The 24717-nt window shown below is 36.1% G+C and overlaps 1 protein-coding gene across 6 annotated transcripts in view; it reads left to right on the top strand.

Annotated features, from left to right (window-relative positions):
* The window catches only part of rbfox3b (RNA binding fox-1 homolog 3b), a 209978-nt gene that overhangs the window by 72799 nt on the left and 112462 nt on the right, over nt 1-24717 (top strand). For 5 of the 6 annotated variants that reach the window (XM_052552215.1, XM_052552218.1, XM_052552216.1 and 2 more), the window contains one exon: nt 10638-10715. The gene's annotated coding sequence lies outside the window, so the exon portion shown is untranslated. Of the gene's footprint in view, nt 1-6245; nt 6598-10637; nt 10716-24717 lie in introns of those variants that run through there. The other variant, XM_052552221.1, reaches the window with a different exon arrangement.

Below are 24717 nucleotides of genomic sequence, written 5' to 3'. Positions count from 1 at the left end.
CTGTAGTTCTATCGTTCTGTTCATCTATTGTACTGTCTGTAATTCTATGGGTCTGTTAATCTGTATATTGTTTAGTCTGTAGTTCTACCAGTCTCTTATTCTATCTGTTGTTTGGTCTGAAGTTCTGTCAGTCTGTTTTATTTATTTTTGGTCTGTTGTTCTATTTTTCTGTTATTCAGTCTGTAGTTTTGTTGTTCTGTTATTCTGTTATTCTACATTTGGGGAAGTTATTCTATTTATTCTAAATAGTTATTCTATTTGGGGAAGTCGTGGCCTAATGGTTAGAGGGTTGGACTCCCAATCGAAGGGTTGTGAGTTCTAGTCTCGGGCCTGACGGAATTGTGGGTGGGGGTAGTGCATGAACAGCTCTCTCTCCACCTTCAAAACCACGACTTAGGTGCCCTTGAGCAAGGCATTGAACCCCCAACTGCTCCCCGGGCGCCGCAGCATAAATGGCTGCCCACTGCTCCGGGTGTGTGCTCACAGTGTGTGTGTGTGTTCACTGCTCTGTGTGTGTGCATTTCGGATGGGTTAAATGCAGAGCACAAATTCTGAGTATGGGTCACCATACTTGGCTGAATGTCACTTCACTTTCTTTCACTTCTTTTCTTTTTCTATCTATTGTTCCGTCTAATTCTGAGTCTGTTATTATGTCTATTGTTTAGTCTGTAGTTCTTTCGGTCTGTTATTATATCTGTTGTTCGTCTGTAGTTCTTTCGGTCGGTAATTCTATCTGTTGTTCGTCTGTAGTTCTTTCGGTCTGTTATTCTATCTGTTGTTTGTCTGTAGTTCTTTCTGTCTGTTTTTCTATCTGTTGTTTGGTCTGTTATTATATTTGTTGTTTGTCTGTAGTTCTTTCTGTCTGTTATTCTATCTGTTGTTCATCTGTAGTGATTTTGGTCTGTTATTCTGTCTGTTGTTTGTGTGTAGTTCTTTCTGTCTGTTTTTCTATCTGTTGTTCGTCTGCAGTTCTTTCGGCCTGTCATTCTATCTGTTGTTCGTCTGTAGTTCTTTCGGCCTGTCATTCTATCTGTTGTTCGTCTGTAGTTCTTTCGTCTGTTTTTCTATCTGTTGTTCGTCTGTAGTTCTTTCGGCCTGTCATTCTATCTGTTGTTCGTCTGTAGTTCTTTCGTCTGTAGTTCTTTCGTCTGTTTTTCTATCTGTTGTTCGTCTGTAGTTCTTTCGGCCTGTCATTTTATCTGTTGTTCAGTCTGTAGTTCTTTCGTCTGTTATTCTATCTGTTGTTCGGTCTGTAGTTCTTTTGGTCTGTTATTCTATCTGTTGTTCGGTCTGTAGTTCTTTTGGTCTGTTATTCTATCTGTTGTTTGGTCTGCCTTTCAGTCTGTCATTCTATAGATCTGGCCTTTAGTCTGTTTTATACTTTTTTGGGGTTGGAATTATCTATCTATAGATCTGGACATTTTTTTCTATTGTACGGTCTGTAGTTCTATCGGCCTGACATTCTATCTCTTGGTCACCCTGTAGTTCGGTGTATCGGTGTCTTATTTTGCATGTCATTCAATCTGTTTTGATCTGTCCTTTGGTCTGTAGTTTTATCGGTCTGTCATTATATGTAAACTTCAGTCTGTATTTATATCAGTCTGTAATTTTATCTAACGGTTTACTGTTTGTTTAGTCTTTCTCTCTACCTGTCTGTTTATCGATATAAATCTATTAGTCTGTTATTTTATTGTCCTGTCTGTCTCTCTCTCTCTTTCTCTCTCTCGCTCTCTCTCTCTCTCTCTCTCTCTCTCTGTCATGGTGTGTTGGCTGTGTTTACAGACTGGAAGTTGACAGTAGTCCGAGACATGCAGAAACACACGCTCATGTTTGCAGTGGCAGATTGTCAGGCCATATGTGTGTGTAACAGACAACATGGAGAGGTGTTGACAGTCAGATCTGGTCGTGATCAGACGTGTTGGTGGGAATTTGAGTGATTTATTTATAAATACTAAAGGCTGGCCAGATCACTCCTCCCGTCAGCTCCTCCATCTGTACAGCCTGCATTTCATCTCTCTTTTATTTTCTCATATCATTCTGTGTTCTTGACTGGGTTTGAGCCTTTACATTACATTTACATTAATATTTTTATGTTAACATGCTTTGTTTTCTTTAAGTCCGTACTTAATATAAATGAAAGTGTTTCTGAAGCATACATTTAAATGCTGACACTTCATACGCATTGTATTTTTCAGTGTATATGTGAAAACGCAAAAGGGTCACAAGTCATATAAACTTTATGCTCCATACTTTTATGATGCTTCCCCATCCTTTTTGAAGCTCCATTCACCATTGTTATTGCATGGAAAGTCATACAGTTCTGAAACGACATAAGGGATGAGTAAATGATGACAAAAGTCTCTCTCCCACCCGAAATTTCTCTTTTCTTCATGATGCACTCTCATTGCTGTTTTCACGCTGCAGTAATGAAGACCTGCTGTTCACGGACTCGTCTGACTGTGTGTTGGGTCTCAGTCACTCTATGAGCATGTGTATATGAGTGTGTTTATCTCCTGCTGGGCATCTGAGGGGTTTTTCTGAAAGCTTTCTGCCCCCCGTCGACCTCTATTCATTGACAGTATAATGTTGTCAAATGCTCTGACTCAGTGGGGACATGAACACACAGTCAGCGATTCAGTACCGGCATGTTCTCATTTCATTCAGCAGTATCACTCTGTTCCTTCTGTCAAACCGGATTACACATTAACCTCGTTTGCATCTGTTTTTTGAATCCAGTTTGGACGCTTAAATTAACTTGTTTGGCAGCTGGTTGTGTTCAAAAATGAGGTTTTTTTTTTATTTCTTGTTTTTCATTAGTGAAACGTTTCACTAAAAAGCAATTTAAGTTTCATTTCATAATTCTGTTACTCATGTCCTACTATAGCTGGTCATCTCAAAATTGCACCTGTACATGTATTTAATATTTAAATGCATAATTAATAATCTAACACTTATATAAATTATGTAATTATTTTAATGATTTAAGACATAAGAAAAGTAAACACTTGTTTATTCATAGTGTGTGTGTGTGTGTGTGTGTGTATATATATATATATATATATATATATATATATATATATATATACACATACATACATACATACATACAAGTCTCTATAGAAAGTAAGAAGTAAAAAATAAAATTAAGGGGGAAAATATTTATACAAAAGCATATAAAGTAAAAAATAAAAAAAATGCCCTATATGGCTGGGCGATAAATTGATATACGTTTACAACGCTACAGTCAGAAGGCTTTTCAGTCTACAAATCGCCATAATTTACCTTAGGTTTACTGTAGTAACACTAACTGCACCATGATATTGTGGCAGAAATGTGGGTATTCATATAAATTTTTTTGTTATTAATGTAGATGTGAATTAAATGTATTAAAGGATTAATGGAAAATAGAACTTTTAATTATTTTTGCAATTTGAATTTATGTATTAAATCGTTAAAATACAGTTAATGAATTAATCAAAAATTTAACATGCTTTCATAAAAATATAGTTTTGATATTTTTCCCAACATATAATATATAAAGCCATATATGATGAAAACATGAGCATTCACTCCGTAGCAGGAATGACCATCAATCATGTTGTGTATCACTTGTAGTGTGTGTGTTTGTGTGTGTGTGTGTGTGTGTGTGTGTGTGTGTGTGTGTGTGTGTGTGTGTGTGTGTGTGTGTGTGTGTGTGTGTGTGTGTGTGTGTGTGTGTGTGTGTGTGTGTGTGTGTGTGTGTGTGTGTGTGTTATGACTGACAGATGGAGAGTGTTCGTTTGTACCGCACACATCTGTTGGATTCAACTAATTCATCTCATTAGCGAGATGTTTGGAGGGAGACTGAGAGATGTGTGTGTGTGTGTGTGTGTGAGAGCCGTGGGTGGCAGATTGCATCGCCCGCTTCCTTCCTGCGCGGGTCACGGGGTCATCTCGCATCGATTGCGCCGCAACATCCAAATCTGAATCTGACAAGGATACGCACTCACAATAACACGTGTATGACATACACACACACATTACAGAAATTTTATACACCCGTGAATGCCCTCACACACACACACACACACACATGAGCCGTATCCATGTACGTCTGTGTTTGTTAATGAGTTCAGATATAGAAGCTTATCATGTGGCGTTTATCTACTGAATAATTAATGAGTTCACCGTCAGAACCCACAGATGCTCGTATGACTCCTGCACACATACTTGTACATATTTATAACTGTTGCGATTGCTGTCACCATGCCAACCACCTCCCGTCACTATGACAATGTCTAGGGGGAGGAGCTTAAGTGACATTCCTAAAGGGATGTTCAGGGTTCAAGAGCAGATTTATGTTCACACAATTTTGGAAAAATAGCTTTCATATTTGCAGTGATGCACTTACAATGTGGCAATGTTGTGAAGCGTTTAAAAGCATTAATGTGGTGCATTTACATTAGTAATTCATTAAAAACCCGGTAGCACTTTATTTTACAATCCTGTTTCCCATGTACATACTATGTACTTATTATAGTAATTACAATAACTGTGTAATAACTAGGTACTAACCCTGAACTTACCCCTAAACCTAACCCTACCCCATGTAGTTATCTTGCATTACCAGAACTTCCCTAGATAAATACACTGTAAGTACACTATAAGTACATGTAAGTAGACGTACTATAAAATAAAGTGCAACCAAAAATCCATTTACTAGATTTGTAAAGAGTCTAAATTGCTGCATTACAGGTGTTTTTTCTTTGATCTGAATAAATAAAAAATGCTGTACATGTCGTCTAATAAAGATATGTGGACTAGTTGCTGTTTAATTGAACCATTAAAATGCAATCCAGAAAAAATAAATAAATAAATAAACTAGAGAATTTGAAAAAAAAAACAAAAAAAAAAAACAGAAAAGAAAAATTGTGATTTATTAAACATTATAGGGCTCTAAAAAATTGCATAAAGGATTTTGATTTGAACTGGAATTTTTAAGACAATCAAACAAACAAACAAAAAAGTAAAAAGGGGAATTTGGAAATAAATAATATTGATATGGGAAGAAATGAAATGGATAGAGCCCTATATGTACATCATAAACACATTCTGTTGATAGTTTAACTTGTGTTGAACCCAGAATGTTGTGTAACTGTCAACCGGGATAGAGGAGCAGTTTAATTTGATTTTGTTCTCTAATTAAAGTGCAGGCACATTCACGGAGGTGTTTTGTAAAACATCAGGCAAACTTATTTGGCTAAGTATTTGAAACCCACTCATTATCTGACAGAAGTTACTTTTCTACATGATATACTCTACATCTGTGTGTCTGCTTACAAATAATGTTTAAAATGAGGAGCATTTCTGTGCAATTGCTTCAAAAAGTATTTAGATTAATTGTTTAGTTTTGTGATGATGTAAATTTTGTTGAGCTTTTTCATTGTAGAAACTTTATTTCAGAAGATAGAATATATCTGACGCTGATTTGGTTCTGAACCAAAACAAACAAACAACAACAAATCACTTGTTCAGCAATGGACCCTTTGCAGTGAATGGGTGCCGTCAGGAAGAGAGTCCAAACAGCTGATAAAACATTATTATATATATTATTAAATATTACACAAGTAATCCATCCACACCTCTCCAGTCCATCAGTTAAACAGCGTTTACAAGCCAACACAAACCAGTCTGTGGGTGGATTTTGATGTAAGAGACAACCGGAGATTATTATTTCCGTTATTACGGATTATGAACTCTTATTTTAGTCGAAAGTGATAGTTTGAAGTTAAAACGTCTTGTTGGTTTATTTTTTTTGTTTTGTTTCATTGTCACATAAGCAGACAGAAATGGCAAACACAGAATGCAAGTGCTCTAATGTTTCACAGCAGTCATTAAACGCAGACACACAGCGCTTTCTTTTTATAGAACAAGCTCTCATTAAACATGAATAATTACTCTCGCGACTCAGAGAGATGCTGTGTGTGAGTTTGTACACGTGAGCATCAGCAACGCTCTCTGTCTTTTAGTTTTCACTGATTTAGAGAGCTAAAGGACTCATATGCTATGGTTTGTTTTGAATATGTAAATGAGCTCTGTTGTGATTGGATGATCTGTGTGTATTACTGTAGCTTTTATGAGCTAATCTTGTCAAGAATCGTAAATATTAATGAGTTTGGTACATACTAGGGGTGGAAGATATGTTCTTTATACTACAGTATATGTCATATAGATCAGTGTTTCACTGTAAAAAAATTATTATTGTTTTATTTTTTTAATTATTTTTTTTTTGGTGTCATGTACTGTAGCTCCATTTAATGTTATAGAAATGTTGTGTAGCATGAGTTGCTTGGTCATATCATCATGTTATCAAGCATCAAGCCCCACTGTGATGTTTGAAAGCATCTCTGGCCTCATGCTGCAGGAATATGCTAATATGAATATGCTAATCTTTCAATACCATGGTATGTCCTGACAATATCTGGTGTAGGATGAGTTCTGGGGTTATTTCAGGACACACTCATGTAGGGAAACAGGACAAGCTCGATCTGTATCATAGTGAAGCCATCTGCTGGAGAAACTGCGCAACCACAGCCTGCACAACAGAGAACTAACATGGTAAAATCACTAATATTGTGAAATATTATTAAAATTTCACCTAAATATTTTCTGTTTGGATGCATGTTCAATTCTAATTTATTTCTGTGATCAAAGCTGATTTTTCTTCATCATTACTCAACTCATCGTTGTTACGTGATCCTTCAGAAATTATTCTAATACGCTGATTTGTTGCTCAATAAACATTTCGGATTATTATCAGTGTTGAATATTGTTGTGCTGCCTCATATTTCTTTTTTTTCTTTTTTTGTGGAACTGTGAACTACTTTTTTTTTTTTTTTGCTAAGTATAATTTTCAATGGAACAACATTTTGTTTTGACTAGAAAGTTGAATATTGTTGTGCTGCCTCATATTTCTTTTCTTTTTTTGTGGAAACTGTAAACTACTTTTTATTTTGCTAAGTATAATTTTCAATGGAACAAAATTTTATTTTGACTAGAAATCTTTTATAACACCATCACCATAATGCTCATTTATTTGTTGTATTTTTAGTTATAAGCTTTTATTTAAATTGTATTTTTTTATGTTTGTTTTATTTTAAATTCTTAATTCTTAATTTATGATTGCCATTTACATTTGTGTTTTAATTTTTATGTTTAAATAATAATAGATGCATTTATCATGATTGTGCTTTCTTGTTTTATTTGAGTTTTTTAATTGTTCTGCTTATTATTTTTCAGTATTCTTCAAATAGAAAGTTCAAAACAGAAACATTTACATGAAATAGAAATCTTTTGTGACATTATAAATATCTTTCCTGTCATTTTTTTAGCAATTCAAATCATGCATGTCAAATAAAAGTATTAATTTCTTACAATCAATCAATCAATGAATACAGACCCCAGACTTTTGAATGGTGCTGAATGGATGCCATTCTAATGTATTTTGAGAAAAAGATGACTTTACAACTGACTGACAGACACAATATAAAATAAGATAGTGCTTCTATTATGGTAGTGTCTCAGAACAATGGAGTGCTGTTGTAAGTTAATTCCAGTGCGTGCGGATGAGGGATGTGACGCAGGTTTTGTCAGTAGATGGCGCTGCAGTCCTCCGTCTGTCTCGTGAGTGTGTGGCTTGCAGAGGTGAATACTCTTTATTTATCTTCAGTTACCTGCAGCTCAACGGCTCCCGCAGCACGACCGGCTGATGAGGACATAAACGCTGTTTTTGGAAGCGGCTCTTGAGGGGAAACACGACTCTTTTTACTAAACTGCTGAGAACAGCCCGGCCGCACTGACGTGCGTGCGTGCGCGTCCGCGCGTGCGTGAGAGAGAAACGCGTTCACACTCGCCCCGTGCACGCTCTGCTTTAGGACTCATTTAAGTGTCATCATCTCTCTTTCCCTGTGTGTGTGTGTGTGTGTGTGTGTCCCATAATCCAGAAGTACCAGCAGTAATTCGATTATGTCTGTGTGTGTGTTAAATTGATATCTAAGCAGTTGTAATTAATTAAAGAATGGACAGCTCTGAAAACACCCTTCATTAAGAGATCTGTTTCTCTCAATAATAACATGCCACAAAAATGGGGACAACTCGTGGAAGATGCCGCGAAAATGTCCAGGTCATATTCAGAAAAAAATCTAATTAATATATTCATTAAACTCAACATGTATATGATAATTATTTTATTTTGTCATTTGTGCATTTTTTGCATTGACACTTTTGATGTAATTATGCATATGTATTTTTATATATTTCATATTCATATGGTATATTTATATATCATATTATCATATGTCATATTCATATCATATTATTATTATTTTTTTTACCTTAAATATATTTAAAATGAAATATAAGTAATAATTAATAATGATAATGAAATATAAGTAATAACAAATACTTGCATTATGTATGTTTTTTGTATGCATGTGTGTTTATTTTGTATATCATATTAGTTTGTTCATATATTTAAGACAATGTTAAATGTTGAATGTAAGATAATAATTGTATTTTATTACACAATTTTGGCATTGACATTTTCAGTCAGATTTTCTCAATTCTCTCAAAAAAAAAAAATTGATTTGATTTGATTGATTTATCAGTTTTTTCTTTAATTTAATATTTAAGAAAATCAGTATGTGAGAGAATTACATTCATTAATTTAATTGTATATATTTATTTTTATCATGTATGCTTTTTTTTGCCTTATGGCTATAAATAAATAAATAACAAAATATTTTATACCAGATTACCACAGTAACTGTAGTAGTAGTAGCTGGGCTGTGTGCTTACAAATGTATTTATTTGATTTGATTTGATGTTATTTTTGTTTGGCAGAGGTCTGTTTCTGTTAAGGTGAGAATCATGTTCACTGCAGGAGTGAATGTGAAGGGCTTCAGTACCGACAGAGAGAAATACAGAGAGAGCACCTCTGGAAATCTGGATCAAGTCTGTTATATTTGATAATGTCTGGAGGTTTTCTAACAGTTTGGGGTTTATTTGTGAAGACTCAGCACTTATAGATGCTGTGATACTTGTGTTTGGTGTGTAATGCCAGAAAGTTTTGTATTAACAGTCCTGGATCAGACAGAGGATTGTTCTGGTGTCAGTATGAGTCGACATTGTCTTACACACACGCTGACCGAGCAGCAGCTGATTCATTAACACTGTGTGTGTGTGTGTGTGTGTGTGTGGACCCAGTCGTAGACAGGATCGATGCGGTCCAGCCGTGAATCTGTCCTTCATCACAGTAATATGATTCTCATCGATGAAACACTTCTTCATAATGCCCTGCAGGGCTTCATAGTTTCACACGTCAGCTGTGTAGTTCACACATGCACTGTGATCACGGAGACTTCATTATTTTGTTTTTATATATTTTTTTTTATTTTGTATTCTTATTTGATCGTTCATGGTTGTTTTATTTATTTTAATGAATTGGAATTAAGTATGCATCACATCTTGTTTATATTTTTTCACCTGTTTGACTTGGGATATTGGCATCTTCCGATGTTTCTGATCTCTGTCTGTTTTATGAGCACTTCCTTCTCATTCCCACAATTCCTTCTGCTTGCACGAGAGCTCCTGTTTACTGCAACACAACATCTACGATTGAAATCCTATGAATATGCAATGTTATTAACATTCAATCTGAGAGCAATGAAGGTGATGAACTTCTGACCTGGTGCATCTTCTGTGTCTGTGTGTGTGTGTGTGTGTGTGTGTGTGTTTGGATCTCCTCAAATAACCCGCAGACAGTTACTCAGTTTGACTTTCTGAAGTAGCTGGAAGCATTTCTGCAGCTCATTTCTGGGGCATATTGTCAAGTGATGATTTCTGTATTATGCGTTTTTAATCAGTTAGAGGAAGTGTGTTTTATAGTTATTATAGACTAGTTTTGTTCAAGAAGATGGCTTTTGCACCTGACAAGATGATGTTTGCTGAGATTTTTAATGTTGTTAAATGCATACATATTCCATTAGCAGTGAGAATATGTCAGATTGTGAAGTAGCTTCGGATCGGTGCCCTTCCTCCTCTTCCTCGGTTTGTTTCGTGTGTTCAGGAGTGCAGTGACGGCTGCTCAAATAAGCAATACACAGATTAATGACTCACATTAAGGGGTTAAGAGCATGAGACGTGCACGACGACCTCACGCCAGCCTCCGTCACACCAAACATTCGTGCACAGAAATGCATTGCAAAGGTGCGCTTGAGAAAAAAATAAAAAATAAAATGTAAACACTGTTTTTTTGTGTGTGTTTAGCGTTGGTCAGGCATTAAAATAGCTTTAGTAGAGATGCATTTGAAGGATCATGTGACACTGAAGACTGGAGTTATGATGCTGAAAAATTCAACTTTACATCACAAGAATAAATCACATTTTACAACATATGAAAATAGAAAGTGGTTATTTTGATTTATAATATTATTTCACAATTTTGCTGTTTTTACTGTGTTTTTGCACAACTAAATGCAGCCTTGATGAGCAGAAGAGTCTTAAAAACAATTTTTGAGTGCAGATAATAATTAAGTGCATGTGGTTTAAAGCTCATGATGTATCCCTGTTGTGTGTGTGTGTGTGTGTGTGTGTTTCAGGATCAGGAACGGTGTGTGTGAAGCACAGAGACCTTCTTCATAAAGCCTCTCAGTTCATGGATATTCCCCTCTGGACAGGTCAGTGAGGAGAGCAAACACTCGCATGCTTCATTTGCATGAATCTGTGCTTAGGTTTTCTGTAAGACGGATCAGCTAATATCCCGCTCGGCCCTCCGGTGTGTTCAGGCTCTCAGGGAAATGTGCCGGATCCCTCCGAAGGTTTCTGCGCATTTGAGTAATTGATGAATTGTAGTGAATATCTGGACAGGCTTCATTTTGTCGCCCTCATCGGCTGCTTAATAACTGTAAATAGGCTCCGAATCTCCCTGCTTTTCTACGCTTTAATCGGAGTAACAAGGTTATTTTTAAATTAAGCACATTTATCAAACTACCAGGAGCTTGTTTGCAAACTTAAGTGGTTATTACTTGGCCTCAAAACCCAATTAAACTCCCCTTTTCCGCACACACTTTTTCTCACAAACACGCTTTCTGTTTCTGTTTGTTGTTGCCTTGATATTTCTATACTAGAATAAAGAAGCTTATTTTGTTTTTGCTAAGTGTTTTAATTGTGCTAACTAGGGATGTCATCATATTTAGTAGTTAATGAAATAGTTATTTATAACAAAATGATTTATATACACTTAGTTTATTAATGATAAAAAAAACAAACACTGCTTTATTTGTAGCAGTAAATTATAACATTGTATTTATTTATATGAATGTAAGTGCATGCTAATGTTCTCAATGAATTGCATGTGTTTCTCAAGTAAGCTGTCAGAACAGAAATCGATTTAAAATGCAGTAACTTTGTTTTCAATCTATTTGGGATCAAAGCAGCAGTTCCTTTGAAATCCCTGCTGTTAATTGCATTGCATTCTTATTGCATAAAGAGAGAGAGAGAGAGAGAGAGAGATTCTAGCTGCATAAACTTGATTTCAGAAAGCAGCTCTTATTGTAGCACAGAAACATGTTGCTTTCTGTGTTGCTGCGGGAATATGTTAAGTACAAACAGCAGCAGCACATACTTGCTGTGTGTGTGTGTGTGTGAGGATTGATGGTGTTGAATATCTGTCAGCAGGCAGCAGAGCTTGATTTATATTCCTGTGTTGTATTGACTGCTGTGTTTATAAGGAAACTCTAGCATTTATTCATTAGACTGAAGCTGCCTTCACACACACATACCGAGGAAACGTGACGTTTATACAGTGGTTATGTACACTATGATTCATCCAAGAATCAGCTTTTTGTCTCATAGTTCTCCTCAATTTCTTTTCTATGTTATTTATTTATTAAAAGCATGCACTTTTTTATAACAAATATATATGTGTGTGTGTCTTTAACCTCTCTGTGTGCATGTGTGTGTAAAAGAGAAGAGGTGGAGTGGACGGAGAGCCGTGCTGACGGAGGGGTTTTTCTGTAGAGCCCATTAGAGGGCCTCGTAAATCTGCTCTCACAGTCACTGCAGCACTGAGACGTTCCCATTCGGAGGCTGAGGGCGCAGGGAAACCCCCCAGTCAGATCACTGCTGTCTGAGGAGTCCATCTTCAGCCCTTCTTGAACTAAAAACATTAGTTTCTAATGCTTCTTTCCCACCTTTAACTATATTAGAAATATTAAAATCTTGATACGAGGCAAATTAGCTTGAAGAAGCGTGAGATATTAAAACTTGTTTTCATAAAAATACCAAGTATTTTTAGTCTCACTGGACTGCACTAAATGAAACCAGTTCATTGCACTTAATAATGAAGAATGAGAATGAGAATAATAGATGAATATATTTTATGTTGCATGTTGTGTTATTTGAAAAATGCGTACGGTATGTGCAGCTGCTAGCTAATTCAAACGAATTAATTCTTTCTAATTTGTATGGTTTTACTCAATTTGGTTGTTTTAGCTACAAAGTGTGTTGGAGTCAGGGTTAGTATAATTGACTGAAAATGAAACCTTAAAATATATTACCTGAAGTAAAATAAACATAATCTGAAATGAAATTCAATTATGAGCTTAAACTGAATTTATTTCAGTTAGTTGCCCAAGCGACATTTTTCACTAAGCTTAGTGTAATGAGTAAATGTAAAAATAAATAAAAATATGAAAACGAATCAGACATATTTAAAACAGAAAGAAATGGCAAAACATTGAATTATTATTTGAAAACATTGAATTATATTATTATTTGGTCGACTCATTCACATGTCTTTTTTTTTACTTAAATACTCAAAGTCCAGCTGATTCTTCAAACTGTTTGGGTTTTACAAAGTAAAAAAAAAATCGAAATGCAGTGCATTAAATGCATTCTCTAAAAACTAGTTTTCAAATCTCATTACATCTCGCTTCTGAAGTAAAGTTAAGATATTTTAACTGTGGGGGAAAAAGGGAATTAGTTAAGAATGGGAAATTGATTCATTTGTTTGTTTGCAGTGTTCACTTTGCCCATGATTGAAAGGGTGTTTCTTTTGTGTGTATTTTTTTCAGTAAATGTTTTGCAACTGAACCTTAAAAGTAGATAATGTCCCATCCAACTCTTTCATATAAAAAGGCAAGAGTTTCACCCTTTTAAGAGAGATGTTTTGCTGTTGAGGCCTGCAGTCACGTCACTAGATACGAGTTTCCTAATTATAACACACATGTCTGAAAGCATTGGAGGTGTTATTAAACTAGTTTAGCTGATCAGCCAGAGGCACTAGTCTTCTCCACCTCTTCGGTTGAGCGCGAGAGGATAGAGTAGCACATGTGAGGAGCTTTCTGTCACCCGGGTTCAGCTTCAGAATGAAAGTACATTCATCACGGGATCATGTTCCCAGTGATGGAGCGGTTATTGGATGTAAGTGCTCTAAATGTGACGGACGGACTTCCTGTCTGGCTCTGTGCTCCTGGCCTCTCATGCGTTCACATAGTCTTAATGAGACGCTTCAGCGGTAAGTGCATGTGCAGTTTGAGGAACAGGACTGTGACCCTACATGAGAGCAAATCTGTTCCCGAGCAAAGGTGGAGATGTTCATTTAGTTACATAATTATATTTGACTCAACTCTTTCTGTAAATGCCTGAAAGCGCACTGGGCTCTGAAGTGTTATGCTGAAGTCCAGTGTAACTTTAGTATTTTTCAAAACGAGTGAGTTTGGATCCTAATTTGCACATTAATGTACAGTAGGCGAGAATACAGTTAGTGCATGTTGAAGGAGTCTGGATGCAGTGTTATTTCACTCATATATTAGTTTTGCTTTGTTATTTTTTTATATTTTAGTTAGTTTCAGTAATTTTGTCATTTTAGTAGTTCTTTTGTTTGTTGGTGCTTGTCATGACGGTATCATGTTCATAATGTAGTGGTATGTCTTAATACTGGTGTCCTGCCTTATTGCATATTCAGTGTGTAGGCTATGACATATCATATGCAATTTCTGATTATTAGCTACATATGTGCATGTTTTATATGGAGTAAGTGTCAATGTGTTTTATTGTTTGACAGCTGAGTTGTATGTTGTTATTCATAATTTATAGGAGAATCTAAACTTGCCGACCCCCAGCTTACAGTAGTGTGTAAATATTTATCACAGTGGTGTTGGTGTGACCGGGTTGACTCGTGGTCAGCTGTTGTTCATGTGTGAGGATCGGGGGAAGCCGTTGTGTGTCTCCAGTGTTGAGAGGGATGTTTGTATGCCTGGCACGCTCTGATAAACATGAGCGGCAGCAGTGTTCATCAGTGCTCTCTGGTCACGCTGTGCGCTGGATCATGTTCACGGTGACCCGCTACACACCGACCTCATGACCAGCCACAGACGGAGGGGACCGCTAACAAGCAGCCGGCGCACCACGTGTCTACACACACCAATGCCAACAGCTCAGCTAGTTCTGTCCTATAGAATAAAGAAAATGTAAGTGCAAAGCTAACCAAAGTCTCTTCTGCATTTATTAGATCTAACATACAGTAATATTGTGAAGTATTATTACAATTTCAAATAACTATTTTTTAAATTTGAATGCATGTTAAAAAGTAATTTATTCCTGGGATGCAAAGCTGAATTTATCCTCATTACTCCATTCTTCAGTGATTCTTCAGAAATCATTCTGATATGCTGATTTGTTGTTCGAGATACATTTCTGATTATCGTCAGTGTTGTGCTGCCTCATATTTTTGTGGAAACCATACTACTTTTGTTTCAGGATTCTTTGATAAATATAAAGTTTGAAAGAACTAATAATGTAACATTTATTAATGACCTTGACTGCCGCTTTTGAGAAATTTAACACATCCTTGTTGAATAGAAGTATTAAGTTCCTTCCAAAAAAAAAAAAGAAAAAGAAAAAAAAAACTTTTCTCTCTTTGAATCTACATACAATCAATAGCTAGCTTCAAACCAGTGAAACTAGTGTAAATGCTGCAGACAGATGTTTCATGTTCTCGAGAACTCACATAATCATTATCATCACATTCATTTCAAATATCGTTCACATTCACCATATTTTTTTTATGGTGCTCAATTTTAAATTTCAGCATTTTTATCTTAATGGCGTTGGAAGCACACATCTGGCTTTCTCATTGCTGCTGCTAATGAAATCAAAACAGTATAAGCCAATCAGAATCCATTTCAGTAGAGGATGCAATATGATTGGATAATTTTAGTGCCATGCAAATTTAACTTCTTAATTGCTAACGCAGCTCTTTTAAGGAAGCAAGCAATTAGCAGATTCTTTAGCAGATTCTTTTTGCCTAAGTGACTGACTTTATAAATTAATCGACCATTTCCCTGAAAAATTTAAGCAACAAGAAATGTAATTTAAAATGTAATTGTTATTCTGATTGTAATTTACACCTCAGGTGTAAAGTCGTTCAGAAGTGAAGAATGGTCAATATTGATTTCACATTGATCGAATGCAGTTGTCATGTGTATCTCGTCAGTAAAGCCGGTTGTGTGATTAGTAGTAAATCCCCATCACCTGCTTTCAGATGGAGCAGCATTTACTACACAGAGCTGTAGTTCACTGAAAAGTTATGCCAAATCACTTTCATAATCGCAGACGATTTAATTGCACAATTCTGAAATCGAAGAAATCATTCTGCGATTCTGAAAGCTGTTTGCGTAACTTGTCGGTGAACTACGGCTCTGTGTAGTAAATGCTGCTCCATCTGAGCATGAACATGAAAAGACCACATTTAATAACATGTTTTTTTCCTCCAAACTCACTTCATAACATCAGTCGAGTGTTTTAAATTAATCCTTCTGTGAGATGATGTGGCTTCTTACACAGAATAAGGCATGCAACATATTTCATAATACTCTAAGCAGTGATAAGGGTTATGTCGATTAGCACTGCATTATTATATACTTTATCATAATAAAAATTAGAAGACAAACTCAGATAAACCATATATTGTCGTAGACGTTTGTTTATTTGTTATTCTTTGTGATTTCATTTCAAGTAATTGTGCAGCCCTAATTTCACAGGAATTGCAGGTATTAAACTATCAAATGACTATTTTTTTTTTTTTTTTTTTGGATGATGTCATCAAGGCCACTTGAATCTCAGCCAATGGGTGCTTCCACTGTTCATCATGTATAACATACCAATGTTTTTTTTCTGGATTCTCTGTGTTAATTTGTATGTGACTAGTATTTTGTTTCTGCTATCATTAAACCTCACTCAGAACCACATTCATTAACTCTAATCTCCGCCTTTGTAGAAGGGGGAGGAGCTTGGCCTCCATAATCGGTCATCTGAAGGCAAGGCATTTTTCAATAATACCCAGAATGCAAAGCAGAGGGTTGGTGTCTCTGTAAAACACCTTAACGCACACCTCAGCGGGCGATTACTCTCTCAACGTGGGCACGACTCAAAACTCCTGAACCTTTTCGTTCTCCAATCACAGCTGATGGATTGAGCCGACAGCTGCCAGCATCTGGCTGTTAGCACACGCTCAAGCGCCGCGTTCCCAATGCCATGCTGATTAATGGCCGCTGCTCGCAGTCAACAGAGGCGGAAATTAAGCGTTTAAGTTTAAGCGTTACATTTGTCTGAAGAGCACGAGGGGTTGAGAGGCATTTGTCCAAATCTACCATGGTTAAAGGTGAAAAATCTGCACCTGTAAACATCCGTGTACAAGCTTCACTCATAGCAAAGAAGAATTTTAGATTCAATCTTTATTTTCACCTTTGCTAGGTGCTTCTCGACAGATGTCAAATGGAGAGTTTTGAGAGTTTAAAGTCCCCAGTATTTCAGGAGTTTCTGTACTATACACAAATTAACCTATTTTGATATTTTAATTTAATGTATTGTAGTTGTAATTGTAATCTGTTTTCTTAATGGTGTCATAATAAGCTTAAAAAAATTGAATATTAAAATATTAAATACGTTTTATAAAATATTATATTAATTTAAGTTAATAAGTATGTTGTAGGTAGAATTAAAATGGTAAATTGTAAGTACAAATAATGCAACTCATATAACTTTATGTAAAAGTTGATATTATACTTTTAATTATGTTTTGTGAATTATGGTGTCGTATAAAAATATGATATATATATATATATATTACATTTAATTAATTAAAATGTAATGTAATTTAATTAAATCAGACGTTTAACATTTAAAATTTAATAACTTTTCTGTAAAATACTGAGTATTTAGGTCAAAATTATTGTAACTGTACATTTATTAGCATTTTATGTTTTATATCTTATATCAAAAGATTGATATAATATTAAAATATAACTTTATAAATATATTTCTATTTTTATTGATTTTTGTGTTTCTAAATGTGTTAAAATGATTAATATCATGCGATTTGGCTTATATGAAAATGTACAAACCATATGTAAATGATATGTACGAAATAATGATGAGCTCAGAATATAATAATAGCTCAAATTCTCCCAAGATCAGATGATCCGAGCTGCTATTCGAATTCATTTTTATGTATGACACCTACTGACTCATTTTTAGGCCTTTGTCTCTAGAAGAAACATCTGAGATTAATGCATATGTAAACGAGTCCTGCATTGAGTCTCATGAGGTCTGGAAGAGCGAGAAAACCCTCCTCTGGGTAACTTTACTGGATTAGCTCTGGCGCTTCCATTGTGAAACGTGAGTTCCAGGGACCCTTGGGGAAACGGATACCTCGATATCACCGCAGTGTCAATCCTCAGGAGCGGCTCGGGTAATTCAGTCTGTGGTTGAATGCTCGTGTGTGTCCCGTTCAGCCCGTCTGACCTTGAGCGACTGGCATGGGTCAGATCTCTGAGCCGGTGCGGTTCTGGGGTATAGGGGTTTCCGTTTGCAGCAGTAAGGGCTGCAGTGGATCCATGCCTGGGCCTTCGAACAGACTAATGGTTACAAGCGCTGGCGCGGATCCACGCACCGCCCCGCAGGCCCTGTCTGGATCAGTCGATAGCATGCAATTTAGAAAATCAGCCAAGTTTGCTAAAAGAAAGAGCTAATATCGGAAATAAAGACGGATACATAATCTGAGGCTGGGGGAGTTTTTCATGCGCAGCGGAGAGTTATTTGTTATCCGGAAGGAGTGAGTGTCGGGCGAAACGCTGGCACGTCTGAAGCGTCCACAGCGCCGCTGACCCAAGCTCCCTCTCGCTCTGATGTCGATGGAAATCTAATTGCCTGAAAAGCGATCAATGGAAAGTAAATTGGTTTCTGTGTGAAACTGAACATGTAATAAGCTCTGAGCTGCTTTAATATGTGCTGCTTTTGCATCTTGAATCGCACTGGTTTCTTCTAAATGGATTCCTGTATGTGATCATTCTCCGTCACTCTCTGATTCTCTCTCAAGCTCCATTACTCCCTCATAAAGGACAGAGTGTTTTTCTTAGAGTGCCTTCAGGTGTTTGTGGAGTCCTGGTCAGTATTTTAAGCAATATGGTTTGGGATGTTGTGTCGGTAGTTAGATAGTTACTTTAAATTAAATTATATACATTATGCAACATTTAAAAATGAACATTTTATGCAAAGGTTTGAATAAGTGAATTTCTGAAATAAGTTAAAAGTGAAAACGTACTTAGATAAAAACCAATAAAACATGCAAATACACAAAACCTCTTGACTCTTAAGTCAGTTTTTTAGAAATTGAGCAATGACCACATAAAAGTTTTATATAGAGCGACAAAAATATCCAGCTTGAATAATAAAAGATTCCATCTTGAATAATAAGATATGTGCACATATGCAATGGTTTTTAGCACAAAAGAAATGTACATTAGTTCACTATATTACAGAAAATGTACCATATTCTCCGTCAAGCTTGTTCTGTTTTCAAATGTTTAGTGCTTTCATATAGAGTAAAACATGTTTAATTTGTTTAAGGCTTTGTCTAAAATGTTCATTTAAACTTCATAAGAAAAAATATAGTATTTTTGACCTTAAATATTCATACGTTGTGTCTTTAGGTTCTGTTTGTAACAACATGAACTCACATAATAGCCTACAGTCAAATGGGAAACACTTTACAATACGGTTAAATATTTATTAATATGTATTTAAGCTGTATTTCTTCTCCGTAGTTCAAACAGTATGACCTAACATGGAACTTTTGTATTTGTAGTATCCATTACATTAACATTTACATTTTAAGGTGCATCTCAATAAATTAGAATGTTAAAGAAAAGTTCATTTATTTCAGTTATTCAACTCAAATTCTGAAACTCGTGCATTAATAAATTCAATGCACACAGACTGAAGTAGTTTTAGTCTTTGGTTCTTTTAATTGTGATGATTTTGGCTCACATTTAACAAAAACCCTCCAATTCATTATCTCAACAAATCAGAATATGGTGACACGCCAATCAGCTAATCAACTCAAAACACCTTCAATGGTTCTCTGAGCCTTTAAAATGGTCTCTCAGTTTGGTTCACTAGTCTACACAATCATGGGAAGACTACTGATCTGACAGTTGTCCAGAAGACAATCACTGACATCCTTCACAAGGAGGGTAAGCCACAAACATTCATTGCCAAAGAAGCTAGGAGTTCACAGAGTGCTGTATCCAAGCATGTTAACAGAAAGTTGAGTGCTAGGAAAAAGTATGGAAGAAAAAGATGCACAACCAACTGAGAGAACCGCAGCCTTATGAGGATTGTCAAGCAAAATCGATTTAAGAATTTGAGTGAACTTCACAAGAAATGGACCGAGGCTAGGGTCAAGGCATCAAGAGACATCACACAGACATGTCAAGAAATTTGCTGAACCACAGACAACATCAGAAGCGTCTTACCTGGGCTAAGGAGAAGAAGAACTGGACTATTACCCAGTGGTCTAAAGTCCTCTTTTCAGATTATAGCAAATGAAGCATTGCCACAAACTGATCACCCCCATGCCATGCAGAACTGAAACAGTAATTAAAGCAAAAGGAGCCCTTACCAAGTATTGAATACATGTACAGTAAATTGAACATACTTTCCCAGAACTTTTTTTTTTGTTGTTGTTGGTCTTATGAAGTATTCTAATTTGTTAAAAATTACTGATGGGGTTTTGTTAAATGTGAGCCAAAATCATCACAATTAAAATAACCAAAGACTTAAACTACTTTAGTCTAGGTCCATTGAATTTATTTAATACATGAGTTTCAACTTTTCCACAACATTCTAATTTATTGAGATGCACCTGTAGTCATTTAACAGACATTTAGAACTATGAAACATATGAACAGAAAGCGGCTTTCTCTAAAAGTGTAAATTGCAGCTCAATTAGACACCTAATGGCTGGTGCACATCTTTTTGAGTCGTCAGCAGGAGATTGGTTTATGAGATCAAACAGAGTAATTGTTAGCCGATAATGATGGGTACCAAATAATCTGTCAATTTAACTAAAAAACCAAAAGCTAAATTTTCATTTTAACTGTACAAAGCATTGTTTGAAAGTTATTTAAAAAAAAAATCTTTTTGGTTTTTGGTAGAGATCAACCGATAATCGGTTTTACAGTTTTTCCTGATATTTTATAATTTTTCCATAATCAGATATCGGTTTTGTAATATCAGATCCACATCATCTTTTAGGCATTTTTTTAGAATTGCACACAAGACCACCCTAACTTTATTTAGCATAACTGCCATCAATGCACAAATGAGGTAATAAATGCTTTATATATAGTTTAATTTGGTGATACAAATTCGAAACAGTCTCACAGTTATGTAATCTGTCAAGTTTTATCCCAAAGATGTAACTATATAAATTTAAACAATTTAGACAAGTTTACTAGTGTCAAAACATAAAACATACATAAAACAATAAATAAATATCAGTTATGTGCAGTATTTCATTTGTGGAGCACACAAACATGCAAATAATCGGTATTCTATAGCTTACTAAAAAATAATTGGTAGATCTCTAGTTCATGGTCTTGATCATTAGATTTTGTTTGACTTCGGATTTACTCGCTCCTACAAATTAGATGGATAAAGTGAGCAGCAGTTGATGATTTGTCACGTCAGTCAGATCATCAGTTCTAATGGAAATGGGCGTTTCTTGACTAGATTTATGTGTAATGTGAGCTAGACTTATGCTAGTATGATATCTGTGTCTGATCGGTGATCCGTCTGCCGTCGCCGCTTCTTTATCTCTATCTTTCTTCTTTCAAGTCATTTATCAGCTTTAGCGTACTCAGATTATTCATCAAAGGTGGTCGGTGGATCAGATTAATGGCGGCTCGCTGTCACAGGCAACGGTGGCTGTGTTTTATCTGTACGTGTCGAGCGAGAGCCTTGTAACCATCAGCGTTTGGCATCTGTCTGTCTGCGTCAGCATCATTGTTGTAGAGTAACGCTTGGCTTGCACAATCTGTGATACCATTAAACACAACATGGCAGCCGGAGCGTCGACAGATTGTTCCCATCTCATTACAGAAAGTTTCCTCCTGCAGGAGGGAGAAGATCTTTGAGATCTGACGGGTCATTTTATGGTGCCTGAGGTCAAAGCATTTATGTAATCTTGGATTTTGTACTTATTTATTTATTTTTTTTTTACTAACGCCCCATTTACACTAGTGCATTTTCATTTTAAAACTCTCAGAACTTTTACTACAGTTATGTCTATCGTTTACACTACTCTGGCATTTTCGACGCTCAAAAACGGAGACATTTAAAAAAAGCTGCAGACCCCGTTTTAATTCAAAAATGTGTAAACAAACCAAAACTGAGACTTGAAAACGATAGCATGGCTGCCCACATTCTTTCTGCGTATCCTTGATGACAGTGTAAACAATAACATTATGCTCATTGTTGTACCCAGAGATCTGTATGGGTAGATGCCCCATTCAACCACACCAAGCACACAGGCACGTCCGGAATCTAAATAATAGGGAATCTACCTATGCATATCTATGGTTGTACTTACCGCATGAGTTTTCAGCTGTGTAGTGTAGATAGATATTGTTTCTGAAATGCAGTGAAGATGCCAGTGTAGATTAGGGTCGTTTTCATTTTAAAATGAAAATGTAATAATGTAAACGGGGCCTAAGCCTGAATATTATTTGTTTATGATATACATCAGTGTTGGGAAACATACATTAATGTATATTATGACAATCAAAGCTACTAGTAATTAAACTAGAGTTTTGAATATTTAGCAACCGCGTAATACTAACAAAAATAATTATTTGCATTCAAAGGGATAGTTCACCCCAAAACTGTAATTATCTGAAAGTTAACTCACTCTCAGGCCATCCAAGATGTAGATAAGCTTTTCTTCATCAGATCTTCATTAAATGTAGCATTCCATCACTTGCTCACCAATGGATCCTCTGCAGTGAATGGGTGCCGTCAGAATGAGAGTCCAAACAGCTGGTTAAAACATCACAATAATCCACAAAAAGTTGTGTCTGTAAGAAAAAAAATTAACCATTAAGGCTTTTTTAATAACCTGGCCTCTTAAAAATATGTAACTCTGTGTACTTTTTGTGCAACACCGTTTTTCCGTACCTTACTGCACACTTCGCCACAGTTTCAAAGAGAAATATCCATTGAGTGGTGCTAACACTTGGGTTCTGTATGTGAACCCTGGCATGTTTTATTATGTTGATATAGGTACATATTGCTGAGTTTTTATTTTGTTGCTTCAGGTATGTGTTGCGGTCGGTTCAGATTTCAAATATCTGAGGACTGTCGCTAAAAGTTAATGCTCTATCATGTTGGAAATATGCCCTACACCAAACCCAACCCTAAACCTACCCAATAGTATTATCAAATGCAAAACTGATATAAAAATGCCTTTGTTGACGCAACCAAATTCCTTTTATGCAGATGTGAATTATTTTTGTTGATCTGTGGTTACTCGGGATGCAAACTGGAGCTCCTTGCCTCTCAAGTCCATCTCCGTACTCCGTGAGCTACCAAATAAACCTTCCGTCTGTGAAAACCCATAGGTATTACACTGGATATGTGCGAAGCTGACATTCAAAAGCATCAGTTTTCAAATCTTCCAGCATAATAATATTGTTTTGATTTCACAACATGATATTCTTCAAGTAATTGTGCGAAAATTATGCTTTATTAATTAAAACTCTGTACATTTGTGTGAAAAAGAATAAAAGGTGTCTGAGTTTTACTGCCTCTAGTGTTCATTTCTATTTGAAACTGCAGTGATATGTACTTAACTGTACGTATTTTGCGTCCCACTAAAAAGTGCCCCAGGTAAGTTTAGCCATGAGACCAGGTCATTTTTTAATGGTTTGACTTCAAACCATCTTCTGGCTAAAACTACAGGTCCATAATCCATAACACTTCCTCCTCTCACATCAAAATTTACCCTCATATTTGTTTAGAAATGTTGTGGTGCTTGATCTGTGCCAGGTTTTCACCTGATTCAGACCAGATGACTTTTTCACTGGTGAAAACAATATAATTGATAGAGGACTTATATTTTAGCCAGATGTCTTCAGTGTCACAAGATTCATTGTATGATAATGATAACATTGTAAATGATTTTGCTGTCACTTTTGATAAATTTAAAGAGTCTTTGCTGAATTAAATTATTTATTTATTTTTTATATATATATTCCTGTCCACACGTGGATTTTTCCTCCTTCCTTCAGGGAAACCGTTATTTTTTTTACTTACGCAGTTTGCTTCGCAATCATCGCTCATTTTCCGTCTCTGGAGTGACGTCAGGTGCGCGAGCAACTGAAAAGCTTCTCCCTGGTGCGTGAGCTAACAGAAGGAGTGTGTTTTTACCGCAGCTCTTCCTGAGGGACGTGGTTTATCAGTGATCAACAGCTGATTTCATGTGTCAGCTGATATAAATAAGCCCAGCTCTGCTGAGAGCAGGGAAATAGGACAGACAAACACTAGTTACTGGTGACTTCAGCAGCACTGACGGAAAGCAAACTCACGTTTACAGTAACGTCAGAGTTTCAGAGCTTGTGTTGTGTGTGTTTTGGTGCTTCTCTTCTGATCGCACATTCATCACTCTGACATCGGCTACTTTCCACCTCACACAGAAACAGTGCAGTCAGCTCTTCCTGAGGTGGAGGTTTACCGCATGAAGATGTGTGTTTGGGCTCTTCAGAGAAGGACTGTCAGGAGATTACATGGCCATTTCTTTTGTGTTTTGGAAATAATTCAGCAAATACATAAAGAAGATCTGTAAAGTTGTAAAGACTAAGTCTCATATTCAAAGAGATCATCTTTATCAAAGTTAAGAGTCTGCCATGCCCCCCTAAAATGGCTCGTTCTAACACGCCCCCACGTGTCTATGTCACTATGTGGGAAGATTTGCATAACACCGCCCAAATGTTCACATAAAGAAAGAAGGAGTGGTTTCAGTAACCGCAGTTACTTTTTGAAAGAAGAAGCTTGCGATTATGGAACGATTTCTGACGAGTTCTTGCAGTGTTCGGCCAATCACAATGCACTGGGTCAGTTGGCCAATCAGAGAAGACTGCGCTTGTCTGAAGGAGTGGCTTTGTCAAAAATTACGCGTTTGAAAGAGGCGGGGCATAGAGGACCTACAATAATGTACAGTATTTGAAAAATGTGTTTATTGAACATTAAAGCATGTCAACATATTCGGTTTCACCAAATACACAAAATTATGATCCATAAAGAAGCATCATATGACCCTTTAAGTTTGCAGTCTGTTTT

The sequence above is a fragment of the Carassius gibelio genome, chromosome B3 (genome assembly GCF_023724105.1).
Source record: "Carassius gibelio isolate Cgi1373 ecotype wild population from Czech Republic chromosome B3, carGib1.2-hapl.c, whole genome shotgun sequence".
Classification (NCBI taxonomy): Eukaryota; Metazoa; Chordata; class Actinopteri; order Cypriniformes; family Cyprinidae; genus Carassius; species Carassius gibelio.
This window is presented reverse-complemented; position numbering and strand designations above follow the sequence as displayed.